This window comes from Callospermophilus lateralis, chromosome 4, assembly GCF_048772815.1.
Source record: "Callospermophilus lateralis isolate mCalLat2 chromosome 4, mCalLat2.hap1, whole genome shotgun sequence".
Lineage (NCBI taxonomy): Eukaryota > Metazoa > Chordata > Mammalia > Rodentia > Sciuridae > Callospermophilus > Callospermophilus lateralis.
Window position 1 is genome coordinate 72,440,256 of NC_135308.1, and position 20,493 is coordinate 72,460,748.

Consider the following 20,493-nt stretch of genomic DNA (forward strand, 5'->3'; position numbering starts at 1 on the left):
TTAGCCCCTTTGAGCTGTTTTATGGATGTCTTTCTTAATCAACTAAAACTTTCCTGTCACTCCTCCTCCCCTTGTGTCCTACCTGCCCTATCTCATGCTTCTATCCAAACTCCTAAGAGAACATGCAGACTGGTGTCTTCCTGCACCATCTGTTACTTCTGTTCCAGCACAACCAGGAATTAAATCGTACCCTATTCAACCGGGTGATGTAGTCTTACTTCGAGAGCTACATTCTCAGTCATTGAAACCTCGCCAGACAGGACCCCATACAGTCATATTTCCACCATGCTGGGGCCCACCAAACTCAAAATTTCTCGCCAACCCTCTTCTTCTTTTACTAATCATTATTCTCTCTCAAGTTTTTATCTCAAACCACAGATACCACTTCTACATCCAAGCAACAGGACACCAGGATGACACCACCCACTCTCAGTTTATGGGTCAAGGCATTTGCCCTTTCACTGGCTGTAATTGGGCTCTTAATGTTACTGGATTCAACCAAGCCACCTCATCCCACTTATGTTCAGCAATGCTATGCTTCATAGCAGATTAAACTGAGGAATTCTGTAAGCACTGGCCTGGTACTTGCTTATTTCTCAGGGATTATATTAATGAACCTGGTCTAATAGAACAAAATGTTGTTAAATTGCAGGAATTATCCACCCAATTGCTCAAACCCACCTCCTCTAATCCCATAACGGGATTCTTCCAATCCTCTCTTGCCACATACTTGCTACCTCTCTTAGGGCCCCTTATTGGGATGCTCCTTTTTTTGCTTTCTCTTGCCCTGCATAATGAAGTTCCTTCAAACCCAAATGCAGAAAATTTCTAATCAAACTTTCAACCAGCTTCTGCTTAGGCACTGCCAGCCTCTGATGACTGATGAACCCCCAACATCTTCAAGAGAACAGCTCACTCAGTGCTGAAGCTCACTACCAGGCACAATGGAATGCAAGGGACATCGGACAACAGGAGACAAGTCCAATGAACTTCTTAATCTGCCATCCTGGATTCTTGAGCCTTTATGTCCTTTTAAGCCTCCTCATGGCCCTTGGTCTCTTCTCTGTCAGTCCCCCAACATGGAACTTCTGCCAAAAACTGACATTTGCTTTAATCTTTATCTTCATCCTGCTTTTGTTCACTCTGATCTTCTTCAGGTGCTGGTGACACCATGTCAAGGCAATGCTTCCAATATTTCCTAGAGTCTCTGTTACAGGACCAGTGGCTAATACCAACAATCTCCTCCATTCAGGACTGGTTCGATGCCATCGACGACTTGTAACAGGGAACTTTTATAGACTTTACCCCTACCAAAGTAGCTGTCTATAGCCACTGGGTTTTATTTCTGATTGCCATGATATCCCCAGACCTGCCCCCCAAACTTTCCTCCACTTCCCCTTCTAGGCCCTACGCCGCCCCCACATAGCTGGAAGCAGCCAGATCTGACCAACGACGCCCCAATTCCTAAGAAAACAAAAAGGGAGGAATGTTGGGAAAACATATGATGGCAGCAGCACCCCAGAGAAAAACCCCAACATGGTGCCTAACAACCCTCTTTCTCCTCTTTTTTCTTTCACTGGCACAAAACGTTCCTGCCAACGCCAATGTTCAAATCCTGCAGGTGGGAAAACTTAGCCCCAATAAGAATTAACTTCTTGGGCTCCAGAACGGACATATGGAAGAGCTTGACAATAAATGGGTGACCTGTTATCTACCTCAGCCCTGCTACCTCTCCTTAGATCTATATAAACCCACAGCCTTTTGTAATAAAGCGGAACCTCTCCAATGATTTGTGTCATGTGGTATCTTCCATTCATAGTGTGGTGTGGCATCTTACATCTATGAATTTATATATTTCATCTAGGTTATCCATTTTTTTTAGTGTGCAATTGTTCATGGTACTCTAATAACATTAAAAAATTCCATAGAATTGGCAACAATGCCTCTATTTTCATTTCTAATTTCAGTAATTTGTGTCTTCTCTTTGTCTTATTTCTTTAGTTAAAGGTTTGTCAATCTTTTAAATTGTTTTTGTTACTGGGGATTTTAACCCAGGAGCTCTTTAATACTGAGCTACATCCTCAGCCTCTTCCAACCCCGTTTTTTAAAACTTTAAGAGAGGGTCTAATTAGGCAATTTAGGGCTCGCTAAATTGCTGAGGCTGGTCTTGAATTTGTAATCCTCCTGCCTCAGCCTCCCTAGTGGCTGGGATTACAGGAGTCTACCAGGGCATCCTGCTAAAGATTCATCAGGTCTTGTTGGTCTTTTCAAAGATAAGGTAATAATATTCTCTGTTTTTCTTTTCTGGGCTCTAGTCGTTAATCTTAGATCTAATCCTTATTATCGTTATTAGATCTAAGATTAGATTTATCCTTCAGCTTGATTTGAGCATAGCTTGTTCTTTTATATCTAGGTTCTCTGTATTTCTATTTCTAGGTACAAATATAGGTTGCTAATTCGAGTGAGAGACTTTTTTATGTATGTTTTTTATAGCTGTAATTTTCCACTTATCTCTGCTCTCACTAAATGCCCTAAATTTTGTCTTGCTGTGTTTTCATTTTCATTCTTCTCAGAAGTATTTTCTAGTTTTTCTCTGATATCTCTTTGATCATTGGTTGTTTAAGTGTGCTATTTAGGTTCCACAAGTTTGTGATTTTTCCAGTTGTGTTTCTGTTGTTGATTTCTAATTTTATCCCATTGTGGTTGAAGAAGATATAATAGTCCCCTCTTGTCCACAGGGACAACTTTTTAAGACCCTCAGCAGATGCTAAAAACTGTGGATAGTATCAAGCCTAAAATATACCACATTTTCTCCCATATGGACCTGCCTCTATGATTAAGTCTCACCTACGAATTAGTCACAGTAAAAGATTAACAGTGACAATGAATAATCAAATGAAACAATTATAAAAATATAATAATTCTGTGAATGTGGTCTCTCTCACTCTCAGAATACCTTATTTTACTGTATGCTGGATGAAGAAATAATCCATGTCTTGGGATAAACAGGAATGCTTCAAGATTTATTATGTTACTCAGTATGGCACATGTTTTAAAAATTGAAAATTGAGTCTTCTTACTCATGAACATAGAGTGTCTCTTTTTTTCTCCCTTACTTTATATAGGCACTACAGGCAAATTTTAATTGAATTGAAAGTAATATAATAATAAAGAAAATAAAAGGGTGATAGAGTATCTCTTTATTCAGTTCTTTGCTATCTTTCCTTAGTTTTAGTTTTCCTTTTTAAATTCTTATATGTATCTTGCTAAATTTATACCAGAGTTCTTAATTTTTGAGGTGCTTATGTACATGTTAACGTGTTTTTAATTTCCAAAGCAGCTTGTTCTTTTCTGGTATACTTGAGTGATTGACTTCATTGCAGTAACTATATATCCTGAAATGTTGCTGTATTCATATTGTATTTCCAGGAATTATTTCTTTTGTTGTTAATTCTTTTGATTTTTTCTATACATAATTATTGCATCTGTAAACAAAGATTTTTTTTTCCTTTCAAATCGGTACACCTTTATTTCCTTTTATTGTCTTATGTCATTAAGGACTTCTCAATGTTGTAAAAAGGATGTTGAGTGGGGACATCCTACATCCTTGTCTGTTTCTGATCTTAGTGGGTATCTTTGTTTTTTCTACCATTACTTGCAGGTTTTATTGTATAACTTCTTTATCAAGTGAGGAAGTTCCCACTACATCCCCGAGTTGCTTAGGGTTTGATGTTTTTATCATGAGCAGGTGTTAAAGTTTTCAAAATATTTTCTGCATATATTGATGTGATCATGTGATTTTTCTTTTCTGTCTTGTTGATGTGATGGATTATATGAATAGGGCTTTGAATGTTGAACAAGCCTTATACAAGTAGTATAAATTCTACTTACTCATTGTATATAATTATTTTAATACTTCACTGGACTCTATTTACTAATATATTTTGTTAAGAATTTTGCTTCTACATTCATGAGGGATGTTGGAGTGTAATTTTCTTTTCCTGTTATACCTTTATCTGGTGTTAGAGCAATGATTGCCACATAGAATGTGTTAGGAAATATTCCCTTTGCTATTATTCTCTGAATAAGAACTTGGAGAAATAAATACATTGTTGTTCAGCTGCTCTATTTAGTAGTAGCCCAAAAGGACTACAGTTTTTTTTTTCTACTGGGAGCAAATCCCTTTGTGTCTGAACTAATGATGTGGATCTTCTCAGCTTCTGTGTTCCTCCCCACAGCAGTTGATCTCTGAAATGTGTCTGTAGTTGATCTTTGGTGGTGGTTTTGTGCCATGTCATCCATATTTAGGAGCCTTCTGTTTGGTGTTAGTAGTGTTGGTTCATAGGGCCAAGACAGTTCCCTGCACTTACTTCAGAGGTAGAGTTTTTACTTCACCCTTTAGAAGAGAATGAATCTTTGTACCTTGGAAAGAAAGAGGCACTTATTTTGCTTCTACCCTTTTCTTTGAAGCACTGAGTTTTTTGCTACATCCTAAAGTGAAAAAGTTGCTTTCCCTTATTTGGTGATTTAAGGTTTTTCCTGCTTATAAGAGAAAGTTTTAGAGAAGACAGGACTTTGTTTTTCTTCATCAGCAGTTGCTGATCAACTCTGTGAGACTGATGTCTTGTGTTGCTCCCAGACTTTCTGATGGAAGCCCAGGAGGAAGATACTTGAGTGTGAAGTACCCGTGTGTCACTGACCTCAACAATTCAAAACTGGCAAGGAGGCAACTCTTTCAAATTGGATGTTATAAACTTTTTTTAAGTGGATTGTCTACTTGTGATCAGGATTACTTGGATAATACATGACTTCAATTTAAAAAATATATAAGATAAAGGAAGAAAAAAGCTATGCCTTTTTAGCTCATCTACCTTTTTCTCAATGTTGAAGAAGGAGAAGTAAATATTCTTTGTAATTTTCTATATTCTCAACAGAAAGGTTGTTTCAAAACTTTCTAGCATGCTTATGATAGAATTTTATCATCTGTAAACCTGTTTATATTGTCTGTTTTCTCCCTGTTTCTTTTATCCTGTCTCTTATTATGCCTAAAAGTTTTGATTGAATGCTAGATTTTTTTAAAGTGAAAATTTTGTTCTGACTTGACATGATCTTTCTTTATAAGTCCACCTTTTATTTCTTAATCCAGATACAATCAGAAGAAATTTGTTTGAGTGGTAATTTTGTTAGGGCTAAGATTACTTCTGGGTTACTCTCTTTTGAGGTTATAGCCCTCCAGAAAATTTCAATTTCATCTAGAGTTCAGAAGGACTCAGATTGCCTGGAAGAGCCTGAGTTCAAACCTTATTTTCCACAGTTTCAAGAATCTGTTGAAAACTAAGCACTATTCTTTTTTTTTTTTTTTTTTAGTGTAATTTAATTTACCCACAAGCCCACTTTCATTCAGATTTTGAATTATGTTCTCTTGGTGTGTCTGTTACTTAGACCTGTTTATTTTAATTAATCTTATATTTTTATGTGTTAATTCACATTTATTTTAAATTTTAAAATTAATAATAATTTTAATCAATTTAAAAATTTAAAAATAAATTTTAAAACTATTATGGTCAAAATGGATCTGGAATATTCAACAAACCATGAGGCCTTTCTGATCCTGAGCACTCTGCAATTCTTTTGTATACAACCAGCGATATGAAAAAGTGTGCTCTATATACAAAATAAGAATTGTAATGCATTCCGCTGTCATATATAAATTTAAAAAAAAAAATTTAAAAAGCACTGTGAAATTCTATAGGCTACATGCCCGTGAAGCTGTCTCTGTTCCACAGTATTTCAGAGATGATTGTCCCAATAAACCACAGCCTGTGTGACAGTGGTCTAGTCCCTTGGGAGGAAAAAAGTCATGGCAGCTGCACCCAGTTGACAACTGTCAGAAAAAAGCTGGTATTAACTCTGGGGCATGTGAGAAGTCAGAATCTGGTCCCTAAGTATGTTTGTGGATAGATGGTAACATACCTGTACCTTTATGCCACCAATTTCCTAAGATTTTTCCCTAAGAAAAATGAGATGTAATATTCACATTTCTGGTCTCCGATTTTATGTGGTTAGTTACAGAGACTGAGAAATCACACTTTACAGTTTCTCTTGTCTGCCAATAATTCCTGTTAGGTGCAGGACAGGCTGAGTAAGCTGTCTGCAGGGCATGCCAAACAAAGTTAGCTGCAGGATGACCTGGCCTCAAAAAACCCTCTGTCTGGTTCTTTATCAACTATTTGCTTCAAGCCCAAATGCCCAAGCCCCCACTCAAGGCTGAACACTCAACCCCCTGCTCAAGGCTGAACACGTTACCCCTCTTGTGCCAACAAGGCAGCTTGCAGACCCAGAGACCTCATTAGTTTGGGCTATAAAAACTCCCTCCTGCCGGGCCCCTTGCTCTCTTGCTATCTCGCTTGCTTTCTCTGTCTCTTTCTTGCTCTCTCTCTCTCTCTCTCTCTTCTCTTTCTCTGTTTTCTCCTCTGTTGCACTGCTGCAATAAAGATCTCTGGGTTGCTGTGAGTGTTTTGGTCACTTTTCTTTCAATTCCCTTGAGAGAGATTTTCAAGATAATGAACTGAGGGTAAAAGTTTTTGTTTGCTAGGTGTTTAGTGTTGCTTGATATTATTTCTATTTGGGTTCCTCTCCATTTTGTGCTTTTGCCTTGCCTATGATTCTGATACCTTTAGAGGGCTCTGCTTTGTCTCTGGCTCTTAACTTTAACTTGACTCTAAATTTGCGATTTCTTATTGCCTTTTACATGGGTTGGAGAAGGACTATCTGAGAGAAGAGAAAGTTGTGAATGAATAATAAGATTGTGTCTCAGTGGTGGAGCACTAGCCTGTCATGTGTGAGGACTGGGTTAGATCCTGAGCACCACATAAAACAATAAATAAATAAAATGAAAGTTAAAAAAAAAACAAGCATAGGATCCTGGAAATGAGGATACTGACCTTAAGGAATCTGGACTATTACACAAAGAATCAGCATGTTTGGCTGGGTGTGGTGGTGCACGCCTGTAATCCTAGTGGCTCTGGAGGCTGAAGCAGGAGGATCTGAGGTGAAAGCCAGTCTAGCAAAAGTGAGCTGCTAAGGAAATCAGTGAAACCCTGCCTCTAAATAAAATACAAAATAGGGTTAGAGATGTGACTCAGTAGTTGAGTGCCCATGAGTTTGATCCTCAGTTAAAAAAAAATCAGCATCAGCTTGTTTGTATTGAAACATGTAAAATTTTGGTCCAAAACAGAGGTGCAGAAATGATCATAGTTGTATCCAGACTGAAGAACACAGTCTTTGTTCCCTTTTAAGATGTCATTCATACTTTGACTATTCTGACTTGTTTTGTTTAATTGAGAAATGTGTTTGAACATCTAGCAATGTCAAACGTATTGCTTTTACAACATTCATAACCTGGCCATTTTAGTCCTCAGATAATATTGTCTTTTCCAGGGTAAAACCCTTGATGAGTGACTTGTGTTCAGAATGAGAGGGTCACTGGGTCCAGTTCTGGGTGGAGCTAATGTTTCTCTCCTCACAGATGACCTTGCATTTAAAATACCTGAATAGTCCAGTATGTTTTTGTTAATTTTACATTTTTTTAAATCATGTCATTTTGTATCTTCCCACAATGACTAGAATTTGATTATATGGAAAAAGATGCAGTTGTGACAGAACTAAGTGAAAATCATTAATCCCAAAATAATAGAAATTTTTAAAAATCTCAGAGACTTCATTGGAATAAAATCTGCCAAAGTCATTTGGAATCAGAAGATTTTTAAATTCTTAACTTTGAAATGTTGACTGTGGAGATCTCAGACCCAAATTCATGTCCAAGATTGATTCTGTGTTTTCATGTCTAACTACAGTGTTTGGCATCTGTGTTAATAAGTAATAAAAACATATATTGTTTTTGCTTTGCTGGGAATAAAACCTTATACATTGTATGCAAGGACTCTAACTCTTAGCAACAACTCTAGAACTACAGTGATTTTATGATATAAAGAAATTTAATTGACATCACAACACACATAGATTTTACATGAGGCAACAATTTTTTATTTCTTATTGTCATTTCCTCTAAGGGGAAAGGTGAAAAACTCTGTCTCTTGGGTAGTTGAAAATAAGGTTGGAGCCAGGTGTGATGGTGCATGCCTGTAATCCCAACAGCTCCAGAGGGTAAAGTAAGGAGAATTTCAAGTTCATTGACAGCATCAGAAATTTAGTGAGGCCCTGAGCAAGTTATCAAGACATTGTCTCAAGATATAAACAAACAAACAAACAAAAAACCCCAAACAAACAAATAAGTAAGGCAGGAGATGTGGCTCAGTGATTAAGCTCCCCTAGATTCAATCCCTAGGACAAAAAAAAAGTGCTAGAAATGGATTAGTACTAGATTTAATGATGTTCTATTGGGGTCTAGACTAATCTTGTTTCCTCATTTATCATTGTAACCATGATGAATATGGATATTCTTCTCAACTAATATTCTGGAAGATAGTGATGCAAGATTTTTTTGGAAAATAGTTCTATTGTAAGAAGTTATACTCTCTCTAAATTATTCTATATCCTATATGAATTATGTTTTGAATAAATGAATTAACGCTGTAGGATTACTTGAACCCTCTGTGTTCAAGTTCTGAGTACAGGAATGTTGAGAGCCACAGTCCAGTCAGAATGACACCTGGCATTTGCCAGAGGGAATGGTTGAAAGGTGATGCCATCTAACCATTGAGATGATGATTTGAATTAAGCTATATATAATTGCTGTGATGCTGGGTTGATTGAATTGTATATTTGACCTTTACTGTTGGGCAATAGGGAGGCTCTTGCTGCCTTGGGCGCCAGCTACTTTGGAGTTCCCAGTGCAGTTCTCGCAGGGGGGGTTGAGGGGGGGTGGGAGGTGTTGGGGGTGGGTTGGGGTGGTGGCTCAATTATTTGTGCCCAGCCAGACTGCTACACAGGAAATTCAAATGATCAACTCTTAAGTACTAAAAGTGCTTACTTTTATTCCCAATTCCCTTCCAACGTGTGCCTCTCAGTGGAAGAGAAGGAAAAAAAGGCTGTTTATTTCTGACCTGCTGTGATAGGGTCAACAGGATGACACACTGTAGAGAGTAGGGTCAGACTTACTAAACTCTGAGCTTCCTGGGAAAATCATTTGAGTTCACAAGTTTGCTGGGCATAAATTTAACATCTGCAGATAACAAGTCCAAATTATCTTATCAATTTCACAAGATTTAAGTTAGTTGAAGCATTATCTCTCTGTACACTCTGGAGTATTTCTAATGGCTCCTGGGTGTGCCCCAGCTGTTGTACATCTAACACTGCCTGTAAGTGTTTTCTGGCTAAATTATCAGACTCTATTCATGTTTTGCTCCCTATGCTTCCTATTTTCTTTCTGCCTGATTTTACTTAATGTGTGAACATGTTGTGGTTTTTCTTTCTTCAAAACATTATTCTGGGAAGTTTATTTTATGTTGTGGACACTGATAAATATTTACTCTTAAATGGAAAGTGCAATGTAACTATAAGTGTAAAGGTGAAATTTTTAAGCTGATTCTAAGCCCAGAGCCTGAGTAAAAGTGTAAAAGATCAGACATTGTGAAGTTTCTAAACTGCAAGGCTTGGGTTGTAAAGTAAAAGACCATTGTTATGTTTATTATTGTTAAATTCCTCTGCTACTCCCGGAGCCTGTGATCTCTGTAGCTGTTAGGACAATACCGGAACTGCCCCAGTAAACATTCTCACTGGCTCCCCTGGTGGTCTGATAACTTGGGACTTTGAGTCGCCTGGCACTAGGCACCTTGGGTCCCAGAACCAATCAGTTTAAATGTTCACCCTGCTTAAAAGTAACCAATCACCCCGTCCAATCTGTTCCCGCCAGTGAATGTGCTAATCTTGACTCAGAGTTGTTGTTCAATTTTCCGGCGGCTCCAGATGATTTGTTCTGATGTATAGATTTCCCCCTCTCTCTCCCAACCTTGCTTGGTTTCTTTATTTTACAAGGTTTGAATTGGCTCTCACAAGTCCTCTTGAATTAAACCTTCTTGGCTTGGATATAGAGATTTAACAAGATACTAAGCCAATAAAATATTATTCCTCCATTAAAGTCAGAGTAGAAGAATTTTATCTACTTTTGGTCACAGTGTTTGTAAAATACTTTATTAATGAATAAACATTATACACAGCAGGCTCATTATTAGAAATATGAATCCAGTCATAATGATTGGGCACTGTGTGACCTCCTGTAGTTCAGCACACATAGTGTTAACTCTTACTTACTATTTCCCTGCAACCCACTGCAATTTCCTGAGTGCAAAATTAACTTATTTTTTTTTTTGTTGTTGTTAGGGCAAAATTGTCCTTCCTGTTATATATCACTATGGTGACAAATGCAAATGGTTGTAATGACAAAAAGAAACACATGCTGCACTTTTGGTCAGATCTGATTAACAGCAATGCAACAAGCCTTGATGATCATCACTTGGCAGAAAATTGTGATGTGGTTTGTGTGTTTTGGATCACTCTAAAAGATCCATAGTATGTTTGGAATCTTCTGACAAATCAGCTTCACCATTGATTAATCATAGAGATAAGGGGGAATTTAGCTGTAGACAATTAAATTTGATTTATTAACATATTATTTTATTTAATTTGGCTAAAAAATTATGAGTACTTGTATTATGTTCTCTAAATATTTTTTCTTAAATGGGACAATTTGTGTTCTATGCCATGGATTCTTGTTCCTGACAAAACAGTGAATCTTGTGATCTTGCATTTCCCCATTTATACCTTTTTCTATGGTATCAATCTCATTGCTGGGTCTTTGACTCATATCAGGAAAGTACCAATTATTACTAAGGAAGAAATTAAATAATAAAAAAACAAAAAGTAAAAAAAAATTAGTGACTTGGAATAAATTTTACAAGATGGCAAGGAAAAAGTTGAGAGAAAATATCACTAAAATGCTGAAGGATAGAGAGACAGCATCTACTTATATAAAATCCAAGAAAACAGAAATAAAGCTGGTGAAAAAGAAAGAATTTTGAAATAACAGATTAAATTTTACAGAAGGAAAAGAAAGAGAGATGCAATCTCAGTTTGAAAACACTAGTACATTGCCATAATTAAAAAATCATCATACTTGGCCAAATTATAGAAAAATCTGAAAAGTACCAAATTAACACCCAAGTGAATTGTTATGTGGACTGCCAGGAAGTGTGAATCAGATTGACTCTAAACAGCAAAAGTGTTTATAAGAACATAATAGAGAGAGACCCATAAAATTTTTAAAAACAATAATTTTGAACTTAGAATTATACAAAGGGCTAGAAAGTCATTCCTAACTAAGGTAAATGTATATCATTAGTTAAATAAATTCACAGTTTTATAAAATGTATATCATGCTGCTTTTAAAATAAGTAGAGTTAGTGAGCTTATTTCAAGAATAAGTATCACAGAATTAAAATGTTTTTGAAAGTTGACCTTTAGTAAAATATATGCCTAGATTTTTATATGACAAATGCCTTGTTGGTATATAGTGACATAATTGTGTTTTTTTTTCTTCTCTATCACTTTGAACTGATGTAGTACTTTGATTTTTTTAAAATGTTGAACTAACTTGTAAACCTGGGACAAATTTCACTCGGTCATCTTCTTTTAATACATTGTTGCACTCCATTTATTGATATTTTATTGAGGATTTTGCATCTATATTCATGAGAAAGTTTAGTCTGTAGTACTTTTTCCCTGCAATGTCTTTTTTTCTGGTTTTGGTATTAGAGTAATGCTGGCCTAATAGAATTAGTTAGATATCAGATCCTAATATCCTCTCTGAATCATATAAAAATCTAGACATATATTTTACTAAAGATCAACCTTCAAAAACATTTTAATTCTGTGATACTTATTCTTGAAATAAGCTCACTAACTCTGATATTCTAGGTTAAGAACTGTGAAGAAAATGTTCTGTAGTTAAACCACCTGTTCTATGGTATTTTATAATAACATTAGCAGAAGAAGGCTTCTTTCTTCCCTCAGATCTCGTTCTTATTACTTGGTGTTAAGTTCATTGTGGGAGCAAATACATTCTGTATTTGAATTTACAGGGTGAATGTTTTCAGCATCTGTGCTGATTCTCCCCACAGGAGCCAACTGAAATATACCTGTGGTTGATCTTTGATAGCTGTTTTATGCTACTTCCTCAGTGGTGAGTAGACCAGTGAGGTTAGTATTTGTTTTGGTTCCCAGATCCAAGGTGTTTTTCTTACCAACTCCTTGGTAGAGAATTTTTTTCACCTCTTAAGAGAAAAGAAGCAAAAGGCAAACTTGTTTTGCTTCTACTTCATCAGAAGCACTGAGTTTGTCTGTACCCTAAAGTAAAGATTTTCAGTTCTTCATTTAGTGACCCAGAACTTTTGCTTCCCATAAGAAGAAAGTTTCAGGGCTTTGCTGTTCTCCCCCCAGCAGTTGTCGATCACCACTTGCACTCTGTGACATCAAATGGTCTTCATGTGGTTTCCTGTGCTGCTCTTTGTGGTGAGCTGTCAGTGGAGCCCCAGAGGAAGATACTGTGGATGAGCATGAAGTACCCTTGAGTAATGCGCCTCAACTATTTCAAACTGACAAGGCAGCCCAAGCATCCTGAAAAATTCATTAGAACTTTATCTCACATCCTATTTTTGGAATGAATTGTCCATCTTGCAAATTGTATTACTCACTCAGGTGACTCAAAACTTCAGTTAAGAGAATAACCTGAAAACAGAATAAGGTATGATTTTGTAGCTTATCTACTTTTAAATGATGCCAGTATTTTTCTCCTACTAAAATATTGCAAATAGTACACAAGAAATAAATACACCTGACTAATATCCCTGAAGTATTCTATATATTTGTGTATACACACGTGTGCACGCACACACACACACACACACACACAAACATACAGTTTCCTTGAAAAAAATACTAGGATGTTGAAATTAGTTGTAAACATATAGAATTGTATACATCATAACCCTGTTAGATTTATCTCAAGAATATAAGTTTTAAAAATCAATGTGACATACAATATCAATTGAATAAAGGAAAATATACCTTTTTATTTATGATCTTTTGAGTTTTGAAAAGGTATCAATTTGATTTCATGGAGAAGGAGGAGTTTGATTTTACTTTTAATACTGCTGGCATAATAGACAATTCATGAGAAAAAACATAAAAGGTGATTCATACTACAAATCATATGCAAAAACTAAGCCAGTGAATGAGAGAGCCAAGCCAAGACTATAAAAACCTTTGTAGAAAACATGGGTGTAAGTCTTCACAGCCTTGGATTTGGTAATCTGAAGCAAGAAATATGATACCAAACACTGAAGCAATAAAAGATAAAGTAGATCAATTCAACTTCATTAAAATTAAAATGTTTCATTTTTCAAATGGCAATACTCCCAAATGTCATAAACAACACATAGAGAAAAACAACCCACATTATGGACAGAATTTTCCAAATCATGTATTCTTTAAGGAACTAGTATGCAAAATACATAAAACCTTTTACAACTCAACAATAAAGAGACAAATAAACTACTTAAAATTCAGCAAAGAAATTGAATTGAGGAGATGGAAGATGGTGGATTAGTGTGAGGCAGCATTTCTCTTAGCTCAGCTACCCAGAACTCAAACAGAGGGAATACCATGTCTCCCCAAAGATTAGAGTGAAAAATCCCAAGTCTTGAGGGGTAGTCTACCCTAGCTGAGACTGCATGACTCACTAATCAAAAAAACAAACAAAACAAGACAAAATCAAAACCCAAAAGCCTCTCCACCAGAGTTTTCAGTTGGAAAGTGAAACCCAGATCTGTGATTTGCCACTAGGTTGGTGTGTGCCTGTCTGAGCTTAGCAATCTTGGGGAAAGTCACAAACTGGGGGTATTTTGCCCAGGTTAAGACAGGATAGAGACTCAGGAGAGAGCCAGGCTCTCCCCTCTCAGTCCAGAGACAAGTCCAGCACCCACTGGGTACCTGGGCCCACTCAGGTTGGCACTCCCTGGGTCCTTGCACAAACCATATCCCTGACTCCCTCCCTCTTCCAGCACCCAACAGTCCCTGGTTGCACCAGGTCTGGCATCATTCCAGCACCCAAGAGGGTCCTCTAGATACCCAATTCCCAGTTTCCCAGACTCTCCATAGACCCCAGACTAACCCATCACTTGCAGCTTGGCAGCTGGCCTACAGGTTCAGTGCCTGGTCTTGATTCACCCAACAGAATATCTGGGCCCCTGATGTGACTGGGCCCCACATGCCTCTTAGCTGCCAGGTTCAGCATACATCTCTGCAAAAGGGTACACAGATCCTGGCACCTAGGCCTCAGAATGGCTGAAAGACAAGTGCCTGACCAGGAATTCAAAATGATGATGGCAGGAGAGATTGAGTTGGGAGACTAAATCAGAGACCAGGAATTGTGGGATTTGCAGGTGATATAAAGGGCTAAGAACAGGCTCCTATACCATACAAGTGGAAACCAAAGGAGATTCTGAGGTGCAGTCTTCCAACATGGACTGGCAATTGCTGGGCTCTGGAGATGTGCTGACATAAAATCTCCAGACCAATTGACACACAGCAAAGAGACTAGAGCATACCTAGCCTACACCCCAGCTCCAGGATTTCTGCCTCCAGAACTAACCCTCCTGCCATACCAACCCCAGCCATCCTGAGGTTAGAGTTAGAATCAAACAATAGACCCTGCTGCTGAGAAAGGAAATTGAGAAACTTTTTGAACTCCAATAAAATCAATTGTTCAATTTTTCAAGATAACCTTTTTTTTCTGTCACATTTCTACCATTTTTGAAACCAAGTATTTTTTATATATCAGCTTATTGAGAACTGGAATGTCTGAATAGTACATTACAGTTTGGTTGTGTATTCTTTTATTTTTGCTTTTTTTTTTCTTTTACTTTTTTAAAAAATCATTTCATATATATAGTTTTACTCTCATTTACCCCTTTCCCTGGATTCATTTTTCTCCTAACCAACCTCTATTAATTCCTCTTTCAATCTTTCTATCATTTTTACTTCAATTGTCTGTCCTCCTATCTCATAAACATAACATCCTACACAACTTCTATTCTTTCTTTGTCCACCATTTGAAATTATAAACCCTTTTGCTAACTTACTATTTATATCATAGACAATAATTAAACACATAATTTCTGTTCATTGCAACAAAACTGTAGACATCTTAATGGGGACTATTTGGTTCAAAGCTGTATACTATTTGCCTTGGGTGCTGTTAATGTTGGCTTCTCACTTTAAAGGTAAGATACTGAAACCCCCAGGGATAGTATAAGTCTACAGGGAAGAAATTATATTGGCTTAAATCCACACAGCTAGGTGGGAAGACACATGAACAACATGGAAAAACTAGGTAATAATGAAAACTAAGATGCTCAAATAATAAAATCCATTCACACACAGTAGAAGAAAAATGTCAGAGAAGAATTTTGGGATACTCATAATTAAAGTGATCTGTGACATGAAGAATGATGTAAGGAATAGAATCAGAGATAAATTTCAGGAGGTGAAAGATCACATCAGTAAAGAGAGATGTGATCCTGCAACCTGTACACTTGGAAAAATGAGAATTCATACCCCATTTGAATCAAATGTATGATATGTCAAGATCATTGTATTGTCATGAGAAACTAATAAAAAAACATTTCAGGGAAAAAAGAAATCAAGTAGAAATCCTCAAAATGAAGGAATCAACAAATCAAAATAAAAATTCAATTGAAAGCACAATGAACAGACTAGATCACTTGCAAGAAAGTGTTTCAGGCAATGAACATGAAATATATAATGTTGAAAATAAAATTGACCATGCAGAGAAAATGGTAAGAAACCATGAAGAGAATTTCCAAGAATTATGGGATAACATGAAAAGACCAGTTTAAGTTTTATCAGGATAGACAAAGGCACAGAGATACAAACCAAATGAATGCATAATCTTTACAATGAAAGAATATCAGAAAACTTCTCAAACCTAAAGAATGAAATGGAAAATCAAATACAAGAGACTTATAGGATCCTAAATGTGCAAAGTTAAATCAGACCCACATTAAGGCATATTATAATGAAAATGCCTTACATGCAGTATAAGGATAGAACTTTAAAGGCTGGGAGATAAAAATATCAGATTAAGCATAGGTGGAAAACAATTTGGATCTCAGCTGATTTCTCAACACAGACCCTCAAGGTTAGGAGGCAATGGAATAATATATACTCTGAAAGAAATGCTCTGAAATATGCTCTGAAAGAAAATGAATGCCAACAAATAATTCTATATCCAGAAAAATTAAGCTTTAGGTTTGAAGATGAAATAAAAGCCTTCCATGATAAACGAAAGTTAAAAGAATTCACAGTGAGAAAGCCTACCTTACAGAATATTCTCAACAAAATGTTTCATAAAGATGAAATGAAAAAAAAAAGACAAGCAGCAAAGGGAGAAATTACATTAAGTGAATAGTCAATCAAAGGCTAAACTAATTTAAATTAAAAATGAGAAATGATAAAAAATGACCAGGAATACACATCATATCTCAATAATATCCTTTAATGTTTATGCCTAAACTCATCAATCAAAAGACATAGACTGTCAGATTTATTAAAAACAAGATCCAACAATATGCTGTGTTCAATGGACACACCTCACAGACAAAGACATCCATGTACTGAATGTGAAAGGATGGGAAAAAAACATATTCCTCACCTGGATCATGTAAACAAGCAGGCATTTCTACCCTCAGATAAGTTAAAGTGGACCTAAATCCTAAGGATATCATAAGGGACAAAGAAGAATTTTTCATACTGCTTAACAAAATTATACATCAAAAGACATAAATTGTAATTGTAAATATTCATGTTCCACTGAAGCATCTATGACATTAAACAAACCATTCTTAATTTCAAGAATGAAATAGACCACAACACAATAATACTGCATGACTTTTGCTTTTCCTTGTTTTGGGGTATTAGCAGTTGAACTCAGGGGCACTTGACCACTGAACCATATCCTTAGCCCCATTTTGTATTTTATTTAGAGACAGGGTCTCACTGGGTTGATTAGCACCTTGCCAACATCACTATCAATGGGAAAAAATTGAAATCATTCCCTCTAATAACTGAAACACGATAAGGATGCCCTCTTTAACCACTTTTATCCAACATTGTCCTTAAATCTCTAGCCAGAGCAATTAGACAGGAGAAAGAAATTAAAGAAATACAAATAGGATGAGAAGAACTCAATTACTATTTGCCAAGAAAAAATTCTATAATTAGAAGATTCAAAAACGTCCACCAGAAAACTTCTAGAACTAATAAATGAATTCAGCAATAAAATCAACACCCATAAATCAAATGCACTCCTATACATCAGTGATAAATTCACTGAAAGAGTTATTAGGAAAACTACCCCATTCACAATTGCCTCAAAAAATGGTAATCAATCTAACAAAATATGTCAAAGACCTCTACAATGTAAACTACAGAACACTAAACAATGAAATTGAAGAAGACCTTAGAAGATGGAAAGATATTTCATGCTCTTGGGTAGGCAGAATTAACATTGACCATACTACCAAAAGTGTTGTATAGATTTAGAACTATTCCTATTAAAATGCCAATGACATTTTTCATAGAATTAGAAAAAGCAATCATAAAATTCACTTGGAAAAATGAGAGACCCAGAATAGGCAAAGCAATGCTGAGCAAGAAAAGTGAAGCAAGAAGTATTGCTACTAGACCTTAAATTATACTACAGAGCCATCGTAACAAAAATGGCATGATACTGGCACCAAAACAGACACAAGACCAATAGTAGAAAAGAAGAAACAGAGACAACCCCACATAAATACTAGACAAAGAAAGAAAAACACATTGAAGAATATTTATAGCTTCTTCAACAAGTGATGCTGAGAAAACTGGAAATCCATGTGTAGCAAAATGAAATTAGATGCTTATCTCTCACCCTGTACAAAACTCAACTGTAAGTTCATCAAGGACCTTGGCATTAGATCAGAGGCCCTGTGCCTAATAAAAGAAAAAGAAAGCCCAACTCTTCACCGTGTTTGCTATGAATCTGAATTCTTTAACAACACACCTAAAGCACAAGAGTGAAATCAAGAATCAATAAATGCGATGGAATCACACTGAAAAGATTCTTCACTGCAAAGGAAACAATCAAGAATGCGAAGAGAGAGTCTACCGAAGGGGAGAAAATTATTGCCACATGTTCCTCATATAGAACATTAATATCCAGGATCTACAATTAACTGAAAACACCTTACCCTAAAGCAAAACAAAACAAAACAAAACAAAAATCAAAAAAACAAACAAAAAAACTCAATTAATAAATGGGCAAAGGAACTGAACAGGTATTTCACAGGAGAAGAAATATGATCAGTCAACAAATATATGAAAAAATGTTCAACATCTCTAGCAGTTGGAGGAAAGCAAATTAAAACTACACTGAGGTTTCATCTGACTCCAGTCAGAAAGGCAATTATCAAGAATATAAGGAACAATAAATGTTGGTGAAGATGTGAGGAAAAAGATGCAATCATACATTGTTGTTTTGACTGAAAATTGGTACACCCACTCTTGAAAGTAGTATGGAGATTTCTCAGAAAATTTGAAATGGATCCACCATTTGGCTCAGCTACCCAATCCTTGGTTTATACCCAAAAGACATAAAATGAGCATACTACAGTGACTAAGCTGTGGGAAGCCAGTCTAAAAGGCCATGCCTTCCAAACCTGAAGCATGAGGCTCTGAACAATCTTTGTGGCTTGGGTGTTGACCCAGCTCGAATAGCAAGGCCAGTCTTCAGGTGTAGGTGTACCCCTGGGGTTGAGTTACACTCACCTGCTCCCTGTAGTCCTACTCCTTCTGCCCTTTCATGGATAGAACTTTCTAAGAATTCACATTACTTGACTGTAATTTTTATCACAGGGGTACTATCTTGACAAAATTATTTGAAAAAGTAAAAAGCATTATGAGCCAATGTACTCATTGCCACCTTATTTCTGTTAACCATTCTATGGAAAATAGCAATCCTGTTGTCCTCTAAATTCGTTTTCCTGTTTTTTTTACAGTATTTATTAACATCTGGCATTTGTTTATAATTAGTCCCTCTCAGAACTCCTAGCATTTAAGCCTCAGGAAAGTTTGCCTACTTAGTTGAGTACAGTACTTACAGTTGATAGTTGTTAAATGAAGAAGTACTTCCAAAGATTGTGAAAAAAGGGAATTATTCTCAAAAGTATAATTTACTCACTTAATGTAATAGTGTGAAACTATTAGAGACATTTTAAGAATAATAACATGGAGAAGTATAAACCCTGAAATGATAAATTTAAAAAGAGAAATAAATTCTTATGTCTACACATAAGATGCAACACATGATGTTTTGATCCACACTGGATGGCATATATAATGGTGGTGCCATAAGATTACAATGGAGCTGAAGCATTCCTCTTGCTTAGTGACATAACTACATCAGAGTGTAGCACATTACTCATATGTCTCTACTGGTAATGGAGGAAACAATTTTAGTGTCTTGCCAGTCTACTATAAAGTATAGCACATTAAATTATGTCTAGTACATAATGCTTAATAATGATAATAAAGGACTCTGTTACTTGTTTATGTATTTACTCTACTATACTTCACCATTATTTTAGAATGTATTACTTCTACTTATTAAAATATCTACTGAATATATATTGGTGCCTACTAAAATGCCAAAGCTTAAGAAAACACACTACAAAATAGATGTCCTCCAAACTAAAAATATTGGTAATTTTCCAAGTTTATATTTCTGTGATCCTAATACCATTATGATCATCACCTTTGAAAAAATTAATTAAATGTGTCCAAAGACTTGGCTTTCCAAACCATGCTAATCTGATGAAAAGATTAAACACTGATAACCTAAAATAATAATAAAAATAATCAGCAAACAAGTCAAATTTAACTGGTGGTTTATGTATTCCATCTGATTTTCAAAGTAATTACACAAACTGGATTTGCTTTGCTTGTAATAATTTTGCTTTGTACTTGCCTTGTACCTATCATAACCATTGCCTTTTGGTGTTTTGCAGAAGTGCCACTGCTAACAAAACAACCTGGGTTAATTTGAGATAATAAAAGCTCACCTACAGGATAGATAAAATATAATGCTGACCCTCAGTACTAATACTGATTCCAATTAATGGAAAGGAAAAACTGTAAAAATTATAGACATTAAAGCTAAAACTATTACTTCCACTTCAAGAGTGGTGAAGGGTCTTCTCAATGTTTTAAACCAAAACTTGGAGACTAAAGCCATGGAATTAAAATGAGTAAGGAAAGAGCCACCAATAAATAGGCTCTTGCATTCTAAAGTCATCCAGGATCCAGAGAATGACAGAACCCCATTAAATGTTATGCAAATCTGGTGAGTCACCTGATATC

The 20,493-nt window shown here is 36.0% G+C and overlaps 1 pseudogene; it reads left to right on the top strand.

Moving 5' to 3' along the window:
* LOC143398300 (protein tyrosine phosphatase domain-containing protein 1 pseudogene) overlaps positions 1 to 20,493 on the top strand; it is a 49,969-nt pseudogene that overhangs the window by 2,412 nt on the left and 27,064 nt on the right.